General features: G+C 33.1%; 1 protein-coding gene and 1 long non-coding RNA gene across 3 annotated transcripts in view; both read right to left on the reverse strand.

Moving 5' to 3' along the window:
- Positions 1-12,530, reverse strand: part of LOC111507341 (cell adhesion molecule 2-like) — a 100,355-nt gene that overhangs the window by 46,610 nt on the left and 41,215 nt on the right. The window lies entirely within an intron of this gene.
- Positions 318-1,711, reverse strand: LOC141482645 (uncharacterized). The gene is made up of 2 exons (XR_012465636.1): positions 1,426-1,711; positions 318-986 (listed from the first exon to the last, which is right to left on the reverse strand). It is a non-coding gene; the product is annotated as an uncharacterized lncRNA (long non-coding RNA).

A 12,530-nucleotide genomic window follows, 5' to 3' on the forward strand; every position in this document is an offset into this window, starting at 1 on the left:
CTACACCTTTGAGAACACGGTGGTTTTACGGAGCGTGCTTTGATTTGACGTTTTGATTTAGAGATAGAAGTGTATGCTTGCCCACTATTCCTTGCAATTTTAGCGGACGTCTGTTTCCATTTCGTGGTATCCCGTCTCCTTTTTCTGCTGTTGGAAAAATAATTGTTATCTTGATTGGTGTTTTTGTCGCATTGTGCACTACTGCTACTTGATGACGAACTGCTGCTAGATGAAGAACTGCTGCTAGATGAAGAACTGCTACTGGATGAACTCATAGAAGATGAACTACGACGGGAAGATTTTTTTTTGACAACAAACTACGGGCAGGTGAATTGTTAGGAGGAGACGTCTGACTGTGAGATGAGCGGGAGTCAAAATTAGTTAAACTCTCACGACTTTTGGAACCCTTCTTCTCTGGCACAATTAATGTCGGATCGCAATCGCTTAGGTCCACATCGTTTTCGCCGGAGTGTAATGGTGACATCTTGTATGTATCAATTGGAGTCGATTTTCTTCTGAGGTGAGATCCAGATGAAATCTTCGATGATGATGATGACATGTTATTTATTTCAGGATCAATGATGGCTTTCTGTGACAGAGTTTTTTCCACGTTACCCTCGTAGCTGTCATTAATTACTTCACCTACATCACGATCTAGGTGGACGTGTGTATGTAAGTCCTCAATTTGAGACGGAAGTGTTGTGTGTAGTAATGAGCATTCATTATGATATACAGCATCAGAATTAGGTTGGTTTTCTTTATCGCAACTCCAGTCATTCGGAATAGGTGGATTGGTGATTGTTACACGATACTGATTTTCTACCCATTGAGCAACATCGCTATTGAGACACTCAACTAAAGGCTCCCTGTCTTGTTTTTCTTTTTCATCAGTCTGCAATTTTGGAGGTGTTAGTCCCATCAAACTAAACATCTCTTGAACTCGTCTTGATGTTGTCATTTCAACTAGTAAACTTGTGAAGTAAAGTCTGAAACAAAACAAATTTATTAAACTGTAATTCATCGTTTGGATTTAAACTCTCTCTCTATCATAGTCGATCCTTCATTACTAAAGATCGTGATCATCATTCTTATGCCCAAACAATCGGTTTGTTAAAATACTTAGTACTTAAATCGGTACATAACGTACAAAACTTTTATATTAAGGTGACGTATTCAAAAAAATAGCCAACTAATCCTTCTTATTTTTACTACTAAACAGGCTCAATATTCAGAATAACAAAAATAATAAGTATGATTTTAGTCAAAAAAAGACCTATTCGTATAAGAGCCGTTTGTCTTTAATTATTATTTTTTACTAAATGGACCTAATCTGTTAATGGTCACTGAACACTATAACATATTTTGTTCTATACAGACCTATTTTATAAATGGTCACTTTATTACAAAAAAATTGTTGTTACCTACCTTCACAGTATTTGCAATAAACAGACACAATTCGAGATCCGCCGATGTTTTACACGTCCACTAGAAAACACTTCTGACTTAATACTAGTTCTGCCTCTTTCACATAACATGCATAAATGAATAGCGGGAACAGTAAAAGAGACCGAAACATGCGCTGTCCCTGTTATACTTAGAGATAGGTGACTTTTTCTTTACAGGGTTATAGAGTTTGCTTTATAAGGTCAGTTTATGGTAAAATCGAGTATTACAGGAATTTTGAGTTAAGTCACTTTCATTCTAAGGGTGCGATATAGCGCCCATAACAAAAAATAAAGTTGATGATGGTGGCCGGAAGACGAAACGTCGCATAGCAAATCTGCAAACATCATTATATAGCAAAAAATTCTGTTTTTTTCGGGATATCTCCGGATATACACAGAATTTCAGAACTTTCTCAACGGCTCCAATTAAACCATGTTCGTATCTCTCATAGTTTCCGAGATCCCAATAGTGAGGATCGAATTTGATACACCCTGTATAGAAAGCGCTCAATGAAAGACCTTTTATTATGATATGGACCATCACCGCAACAAAATCGAATTCTTTTCATCAAAAAGTGAACAATCCCCTTTTTCACTGTTCGTCAATATGGTGCGACGAAGTGACTTATGAAGTGTTGGAGCTGGCAGGACTGACCCGAAATAAAATATCCAAGTCGCCTGGCAGGGAAAATAAAGTTTTTACCGCCTCGCGGCTGGTCCTAACCGAATTGACAGGCAGCCTCCGGAATGCAACGTTGCCGATGCGAACAAGTTAATCTTCTCACTGAAAAGTTTCTTCGAAGTTCAGCTGTCTTGATGTATGTGCAGAAGGTGTAAGAGATTTACCAACAGAAAAAAATACGCGTAGCTTGGGGGAAGCTGATTTTATATTCACAGGATATTACTAAATATGTATCTCCAACAGTTTCTTTTTTTAGCATTTTGATCTTTCACAATCTGAGAAAAAAACAGTTACAAATATTAAATAATATTTAGAAGTCTAACTGATTTCCACAAGGAAAAACTTTTAAGGCATTGCTCATAAATATTTTCAGTAAGTTTTTGGAAACAAGTATTACTTACACTCAAATATAGTAATAATTATAGTAATAGAAATGTCAAGTCAAACAATTTCGCTTTATGCTTCGATTAGTTTGTGAGGTGTAAAATGGACACCAATTGCAAAAATTGCAAAGGTTGCTCGTCAAAAGCTTGGAACACTGTTCCGAACCAGAAAACTGTACACACCTCAGCAACTTTCGATGCTTTATAAAGCTTAGATCAGACCTTCTCTGGAGTATTGTTCTCAGGTATGGATCTCCGCCCCCAAACATACCCTGAAGCTGCTGAATTCCATCCAGAAAAGAGCTATTCGCCTGATTGGAGACGCGAACGTCCCTTGCGACCTTGATAGTCTGGAATATCGAAGAAAGGTTGAAGATTTGTCTCTCTTCCATAGAACTTTAACAGGAAGTATTAAATTTTTTCACAGAATTGAACTCAATATGTGAGCATGAAATATAAATGTAATGATGCGATAATAACAAAAAATTCAGATAAAATCAAACTCGATATGGGAGTTCCGCAGGGATCAATTTTAGGTCCTATCCTCTTCATTCTCTACGTTAATGATATAGCGAATGTTTTAGGAAATGAAATGTACACAGCATACGCTGAAGATTCTATGTTAATTCTATCAGATTTTGATAATGACCGCCTTGAAGAAAAATGCAATGTGTTTATGGAAAAATTGATTGCCTACTATAGCGGTAATGACCTACATTTCAACCAGTCAAAAACACAAATCGTAAGGTTTCATACTAGGCAAAAAACGTTTCAGCAAAAACTCACTTTTACGTATTCTAAAAACAGTTTATTGTGTGATTTTCGCTAGACAGTTTTACAAAAACGCAACATGAGTTTCGCCATACAATGGCTTCCTCGGCCGTGTCTTAATTAGTTAGTTATGGATTTTCATCAAGTATCGGCCAATTCCATCATATAACTCACTTTTACATCTGATAATGAACCGAACGGTAGCACTGCAGAAACCGTGAAATCTTTAGGTGCATATGTTGATGAATTTCTTAGCTGGAAATCTCATTGTGAACAGTTAGTGTCAAAGTTGGAATTCAAAAGAAGTACTGGAACAAAATCAGTTGATAACTTTGTATCACGCTCAAGTAAATTCACGACTAAGGTATGGGTTGTGTCTGTGCGGTAATACAATCCATGCACGGTATGTTTTCATTAGCCAAAAGAAAATTTTGAGACTAATGGCAGGAGTTTCCTATGATCATTCATGTAGAAATATTTTCCCTTCTTATAAAATTTTACCTCTAGCAAACTTATATATTCTTGAAGTATGCGTCTATATATTCATGAATATTGACAAATTTTATAAAAATTCCAACATTCATACATTGAACACAAGGCAAAAAATTGATATTCACGTTCCATATGCGAGACTCAATATTCTCCTAATTCTCAAATTCTCCTAATTGTATTGGACCTAAGATATATAACCATCTTCCTGAAATTATAAAAGCAACAAAGGCACTATTTTGTTTCAAAAAAGCTTCAAATGACTTTCTATTGGAGAAACGTTATTACCCACTAGATGAGTATTTCAAAGAAAATTTTTGATAATAACTTGTGCTTGTTTGATGTATTTTCATGCACTTTTATTGTGACACCCAGTTTTTGTGGTATTTTTTTTCGTTTTGTAACCACTTTATTTTATTGTATTTTATTAATGACTATTCCTATACATTTTAGATGTCAAAAGGAAAATAAATATCATTATTATAAGTGACTTGGCACATTTGATTACAGCAATAGCTGTTGCTCATCGTTTTCAGGTTCAACTCAGTACACCTCGAATTGCACTGTTTAAGAACTCTTTCATTTGGAGAACGGTGTTAATGTGAATGAACTTCCTTAGAACTTTTTTTCAAATTGATTCAAACTCCAGCGATTCAGATCCAATGTTAATCACTACCTTCGCACAAGCACCTGTAGTGCTTGCGTTTTGTCCCAAAAAAAATATAAAAAATGTTCCATAAAAGTTTAACATATCATTACATTGTGCTTTTTTGAAATATTTTCCAATGTACAAAATATTCAACAGGAGCGTGGGTATTTCTTAATTGAAATATATTCTTTTCCACATTTGGATTCTGCCAAAAAGTACTTGAGGAATATAGTGTCGTATTATGGAGATGTTCAAAAAATAATAATAATAATAACTTTACTATGATTTTTTTCCTGAAACTAGGTCAATCGAAGCTTCCAAACATATTTTTCTTGAATGTGGCTTTCACTAGAAGATTCCTTTTCAAAAATATGAGAAGTAGAGGTAAATACTTAGAGGTTATAATAGAAATTGTTCTTCACAATATATCCCTCTCAACATCAGTGAAAATGAAAAAAAAATGAATAAATCCTTACGGGATTATAAAAGAAGAGCTTTTTGTAATGGTAGTTCATCCACCATAAAGTGAAGTCTGTTGGTGAACACAAAAAATAATAAAAATTCAAGGTTTATTCGAGCTTCAAAGTACTAGGAATTTTTTGGACATACTTAGGTTCTTCACAACATGAGATCTATGAATGCATTGAATTTCCCAATATCTCATCAGTGAAAAAATCATCTTTTGGGTAATATCACATTGACAAAAAAAATTGTTTTGTGTAAATTGGGAGGGGTATATATTGAGGAGAGATCAAGTTTTCGGGAAAGAGAGATCTGTCATGAAATAAAAAATTTTTGATTTCATGAAATCACCACTTGACAACTATAGTGTTTTATAAGTGAATATGAATGCAATACATTATCAGAACAAATATATCCATGAAAAAATACACTTTTCAAATGAGGTTTCATTGTGAATTGGGATGGGTCAATAAATTCATTTTTTGACGTCATCGATCGGTATGAACCAAAATAGTCTTATATTTTCTAAAAAACTTTTCTGACGGAATCCTTATATGGAAAGCAATATTCGTTATCCCCTTCCGAAAACCTAACTTTGATATGATACTTGTCAGCTGGATACCTTGTATATTGGAATATATTTCAATAAGATATAATTCAATTACTTTCATTAGTTCCAAGTGAAACATTTTTTATATTCCTCAAATCTTTATAACACTATATATTTTCAACAGTCTGGTTTCATAATAGTCATTCATTATTGATTTCGTGCCTTAGTGATTGAAAGCAAATTGTTCAAATCTTTTGTTATTATCAACACCACTGTGATATAAGTGATTGATGAATCGATGAAGATACAAATAAATAGGTTTACATGAACCAATTTTCAAATTATAGTCTACAAACAGTTTTTTGGCATCATTTCTCATGATTGATGTTTCATATTAAGTGCTAACCATTTGACTTTCCTACATAGTTTACATGAAAAGTACACAGTGTGTGATACATATATGGAACTTTCCTAATTTCTAAAAACTATTGAATAAATCAGTACAGAAATTTCATTGAATCTAAATTTATTTTATTTTATTTTTCTAAGTGACTCGGCCGTTACTTGATGAAGATCCATAGTTATTTCACTAACTACTCCGCAAAGAATTTGATCTTTACAAACTTTATTTTCAAAAATATCACATGTTTTGCTATCACAGTATCTTTTGCGTAATGAATAAATTTCTGAAGACAAATTTTTTACTACATCTTTGATATACCCCACATGATCACTAGTGAGAACTACCTGCCCATGTACATACTCAGTCATGATTACCTAAAGCATATTATTTATATAGATACGCAGACTAGGAAAGTATTTCGTCTTTTAATTAAGTAAAACTGAATCAAGAGACAAAATATTATCCAAAGAATTCCACGCAAAAGAGATTTGGGACGTTTTTCCTATTGTTAAGTTAGATAATCTAAATCAAAATTATAGAGCTTTGACGTATTTTGAACAAACGAAAGAAAAAGTGGCTTCATTTTTGGGGAAACGAGATATTAAAATTGCATATATAGAACAGGTATTACGTTGGGAAAGTTAGTCAAAAATAATAAAGACAAAACATCCGAATTCGAGAAATCAGGAGTATATAAATCAAATTGTGGAACTTGTCCTGAGGTCAAACTGAATCCAGGAACATCATATGAACCATATAAATGAGAAAACAAGTTCAATGTATTGAAATCATCTTTTGGAAAAAAAATCATTTCTTTAACGGATATTTCGAAATTTTGCACATAGAAAATAAAGGTTTGAAGCCTTATTATTGGAAACGTTGGAAATTAGTAAACTTGAATATAAGAATATTTTACTGAATAACCAACTGGATTTGAACCACTTGTTTTTTTAGAAACCGATGTTATCCTAGTTTTTCTAGGTAGAAGTAGGTAATGTATGATCAAAGTAATTATAATTGGGTATGTACCTGAAGTGAATAAAAGTTGAGTGGATGTAGAAATGATGTATGCTCTAGGTAATTATGATTGAGAATACACCTGAGCAAGTGGTTCTCACTAGTTATTACGTAGGGTATATATGAAAGTTATGGTGAAAAACTACTTCAGGAAAGTTGGTGTTATAGCGAAACATGTGATATTTTCGGAAATAAAGGATTACGAGTGTAATAAGAATGAAGAAAAATATGTTTATTCAATAACTGAAATATTATCGTCCGTCCATGCATTGAAAATCTGAATCAGTTTAACAATTAAATAAAAAACACACATTAATTTTGTAAGAACAAAGACAAATTCTGAAGGTGTTCTGGTAACAGGCCAATGCGGGTATTTTCTGGGTAAGATATGACTTTCATACTCATTTTCATCAAAATTATGGAATTTGAATCATGTTTCATTCGAATCTATAGAGCGAAAGATTCGAAAAATAAAAAAAATTGGAAAAAGTCGAAGTGACAGTAGATAGTCCAAATTTGGAGAAAGGGTATGAAATTGGAAAGTGAGCAACTTTTCTTTTGGCATGTTTGGAAATTTCCAAAAAATTATTTTTTGATGAATTTCGAAAAAATGTTAAATTTGACAGGTTTAGACATGACAAAAGAAAAACAGGCTTCTTTACAACTGTAGAGTCAACTGAAGAGTCCAAAATTTAATTGTATCTATCAATAACAAAACTTTCATATGTCGCGAACTTTATGTGTGACACTGTATATTCATTTATTAAGATTTTTTTCCCAATAATAAAAAAATTTTCTTCTCTGATATTCATGATACTTTCAGTAATTCGATAATCAGATGAATCATATTTTCACGACCCTGATAATCCTCAGAATGAAAGCGATAATTACGTATCTTTATGTAGTGTATCTGAAGAGAAAAACATTGACATCATTACCCTCCTATATTTCAACATTGGTGTCACTCAATCCTATATAATGATTTTTCTCCTACTCAAAACAGTGCAAAATATATATCTATGTTATTGTAGATATTTTTTTCAATTAACAATTACGTTTTTATTTTGTGGTGAGGAGGTCTACTTTATGAATTACCCATTTCCGTTTTTGATATCATCAATCTCTTAAATGATGATAATTTGAGAGAAAATCTTACTTCAAAATGCTGCAGCAGGGATTATTCAATCACATGAATTTCGCGCCGCTAAGAGGTAATTGCCAAAAAATTTAATGGAAATGGCCGGTACTTGATGAAAATGAAAGATTCACAAAACCGTGACACGTGTCCTGTGTAACAGAACATTGTGAATATGTTATAGTGAAAATCGGAATGAACCTAATTAGAAAGTTCAGCTAACTGCTAGAGAGAAACTTTTCGCGAAAATAAAAAACATATTCTAAGGGAAAAAGAGTCATATCCCAATGAAAATTTATATATAATATTTTTTTCTTCAAAACAAACTCAAGTTGTTCGAAACTGTACAGTTTTGAACAATTTGTATTGGATTTTCGGATGAAATATTTTGAACGAAAACATATTAAACTGTCAGACCATACGTATTTTTTGTCGGTTATCAATAAACATTGAGTTGTACACATGTTGTATGTCACCATTGAAACAGAATGATTGATATAATGAGTATAATAACGTAACCTAATCAATGTAGAGGTGAAATAGCTATCGTTCATATATTTGACATGAAAAGTTTATTCATACTGAATGATCCTGATGCAGCTATTGTATAGCTGCTATTGTATACACGTGCTGCGTTAAACTGTTCTGTTCTCCCAACTATTGCAGTAGAATTCTATATGCTCAATCCTTATTGTACAGTGAATATTCAAAGTAGAAAATTCCCCTAAGAAATGGATGCAAAGTATATGTCAGGCTGTTTCATGAGGGAATTTTCTGCCACAGTGTCAACCCTGTAAGTGAATTCTTTTCAATCCAGTCACATCCCACCGATCAAGGCAGATTATTAGGGGAAAGGATGGAAAAATGCGGACTGGAATTTCTAAATCGTGACGCAAGTTTTGACAAATGTTTCCTTTTGTTCTTTATTGAATTTGCTAGACCGTGTTCGGCACATGCCCGTCGAAAGAAATGATAATCTCCGACTTTTTATCTTTTTCTCAGTAGCAGATAGCAACATGGTAGCTGATGAATTGTAGAATAAGATAGAAATGGCACAACTTCAATAGAGACTGAAATCAGAATGAATAGCTGAAATGACAGTTATATGAAAATCAAAATACAATGGAACGGATAAAATATTCAAGATGAAAAATGGAAATGACCACAGAGTTGAAAGAAATAAATTTAAAACTGAAGGAAAAGTTCAAGTAGAAATTGAAGAAGTTCAAAAAGAAATTTGGAATAATCAAAAAAGATATTCAAACAAAGAAACACACACAGCGAGGAGAAACCATAGCAGAGCTTGTTTGGACTCATTATTATAAAATCAAGTGATCCCAAGCTGAGACCTTCCACAGGAAGAAAAACTGGTTTGAGAGAAAGTTCAAAGAAGCTGCATATATGTTGTCTGAAGACGCATTCAGACAAGCTAGCGTAGAGATACGCAACATATAGAAACCTGTGATCAACCGAAAAAACAGTCAACTCCCGCTAAACCGATGAAGTGGAGAGAGCAAATAGGGTGATAATCCAAAGAGCTTGAATGATCTATAAAATACGAGTAGTCATCTCTCGGAGGAATTGGTCAGTCGTCGAAGACGATTGTGGATACTAACAAACGAAATGGTGAAGTAACCCGGTTCAAAATATTTTTTATTAAATTTTTTCATTCTTTTTTTAATTTTTTGCTTACTTTCATTCCCCTTCATTTATTTTAACTCTGTGGTCATTTCAATTCTTTATCTTGATTATTTCATATGCTCATATTGATCAATATAATTGATATTTTAGCTATTCATTGTTTCTCTCATGTATATCAAATCAAATTAGAATCACATCAGACAATGGGAGTCCGAACTGGTAAAATTCACTATGAAACAATGTCAACTATTTTCTAACAAAAGTGAGTATGAAATCATTTCCCCTCTCCTCCTCGACGCCAGAAAAATTGATTGTAGGGAAGTATTAGCAAATGTGTCCCCAATATCCGACAAAACAACCTGAAGTACTTTATTGTTTTTTTCATGACCCATCATCTGGTGGATTAGTTTGTCAATCCCGTTAATAGTATTTTTGATTTTTGTTAGAATCATTTCACATTTTCCTGTATAATGATAATACAGGTGATAATAAAACGTCTTTATTCACCTGAAGTGAGAGCATACAGAATATACCAAAAATATTGAGGTGAATGAGGGTGAGTGTCAGCAAAGCTGTTTTCAAATTCAAAATTACAGTACATACATACATTTTCCAACCACCAAACCTTTTGTGTAAACGCATGAGCCACGGTCAGCGTGAGGAAAGAGAACTACTCAAATAAATGCTCTTTGAGTCTTTTTTTTTAAAGAATTTCAATGTGTAGGATCTGAATTCACTGGGCAGGAGATTGTAGAGCTGCGTTGTATGAGAAGCTGCGAGTAGAAACAGAAGACCTGTGTTTAGAAATGACCAGCACCGACCTGTTTCTAGTGGAAAAGCTATCAATATTTGCGAAAGATTTCAACTTTTTCATTAAATGATGCGGCATATTGGTCTTCAAAACTTTGTGAGTGTTTGTGAGTAGCTGAAGTATTCTGAATTTCTCTAGTTGTAGCCAACCTGATTCCTCCATGAACAGTTATATGTGGTCGTATTTTCGAATGCTAAGAGAAAAACGAAGACAACTGTTTTGGATTCGTTGAAGACGGGGTCAATCAGATTGAAGTAATGCAGGTCCATAAATGCTATCGCAAAATGAAACTTTCGATATGATTAGCGCCTCACTTAATTTTAGTTTGGTTGTTTGGTGAGTCCCGATTTGGAAACAGTTGCCTTGAGGTGTTGAAAGACGTTTGAATCAAATGGCTAACACTTTTTGTAAAACGCAGTTCAGAATCAAACCACAGGCCTAAGTTCTCTGCTTCAGTTGAAAAAGGCAGTTTAACATCATAAAGGGGGTTAACATCAATTTATGAGCTGAGAAATATCAAAGATAATCTGTAGATCACGATTAATAAGGTTTTGAGCGGAATCAATGTCAGGGAACTGAAAAGAGAAGTACACTTGATTATTATTTGCGTAATGATAAATGTTAGAAAAAAAAAGAAAAACAAAAAAAAATGTTTACTGTCTAACAGGAGGAATCCCAATTACAAGACAAATATAATTAAGTTAACAGCTATGACTAAGTATGAGTACAAGGGAATATAACGGATAGCATATAAAATCAGCAGAGTAATAGTAAATTATACAAACAGTGATACATTCATATAAGAATAATGAAAAAAGCATATACTGTAGAATTCTAATAGAATTGGCAGTGTGCAGAGAGTTGAAACACAGTATTTCACTTATGGATTGTAATTAGATTGTAGTTCGACTTGCCTGAAAAATAATTTGTTACGAAATATGTAGGTACTTAAACCGTCCAAATGGAACAACAAAAATACACATTCTGAATAGAAACTATTATAAATTTTACAAATGTTATAAATTAGGGATTTTATTAAAACGGTGATTCTAGGCAAAGGCAAAAAGAAAAATATTTCGTTTCTACTACTTCATCTTGGTACGTGAAAATCTAGTTGAGATAATAAATCTGGGCAGTCAACCAGATTATGAATCAATTTATATATGAAGGCATAATATGCTCTTCTGTTTTCTAAGGATAAGAGGGCAAATCTATTTAACAACACTCTATCATCAATTCCTTGGGATAGCTAAGCTCCATCCAGTTTGTGAGACATGTATTTCATAAAGATTCTTTGACAGGGTTCGAGTTGCTGTATATACACATTGTTTATAGGTGACCAGATTAGGGAGCCATATACCAGACGAAATCGGACATATGCATCAAAAATTGTTATGAAAAATTCTTGGTTTTGAAAGTCTCTACACATCCTGGAGATAAGGCCAAGCATTTTTTTTCAGGTGTGATTTGATTTATTTGTGACGTGAAGCTAAGTTTCTTATCGAATATGATGCCCAGATCTTTAGTTTCTGTGCTTTGTTCTAATATGACGTCATTTATTGCATAGTCAAACTGTATATTGTTGTGCTTGAGGGTGTATTTCACAAATTTACATTTTTGAATATTCAGTAGAAGCTTGTTTCGAATTAACTTTCTTCTGCAGAATAAGACAGTCCTCGGTTGATTCAATGGGTCTTGTCATCAGCAAAGAGTAATATGTAACATAAGATATTTGAAACAATATCATTTATAAACAATGAAAATAGAAGAGGAGCTAGATTACTTCCTTGAGGAGCACCACTAGTTGAAGTGAATTCTTTTGATCAGTGTCCTTTGTATACTACAAATAGCGTACGATTCTGAAGATAAGACAATCCAACAGTCGACTATCGACTGATGGAAGTCACAAATATATAAGATGAATAATGTATAATAAATTAATAATTTGTATGATTTGTATAAATATATTTGTATAAATGATTTGTATTCATAACCCATGATAGATATACAGAAGAATAAGAAAAAAATGTTATACCCATCAATGAAAAATAGACATCGAAAATCTCTAAACGTATAGGTATATTTGAAGGTG

This window comes from Leptinotarsa decemlineata, unplaced genomic scaffold (assembly GCF_025532065.1).
Source record: "Leptinotarsa decemlineata unplaced genomic scaffold, Ldec_3_MD MMD2_tig00001719_RagTag_RagTag, whole genome shotgun sequence".
Lineage (NCBI taxonomy): Eukaryota > Metazoa > Arthropoda > Insecta > Coleoptera > Chrysomelidae > Leptinotarsa > Leptinotarsa decemlineata.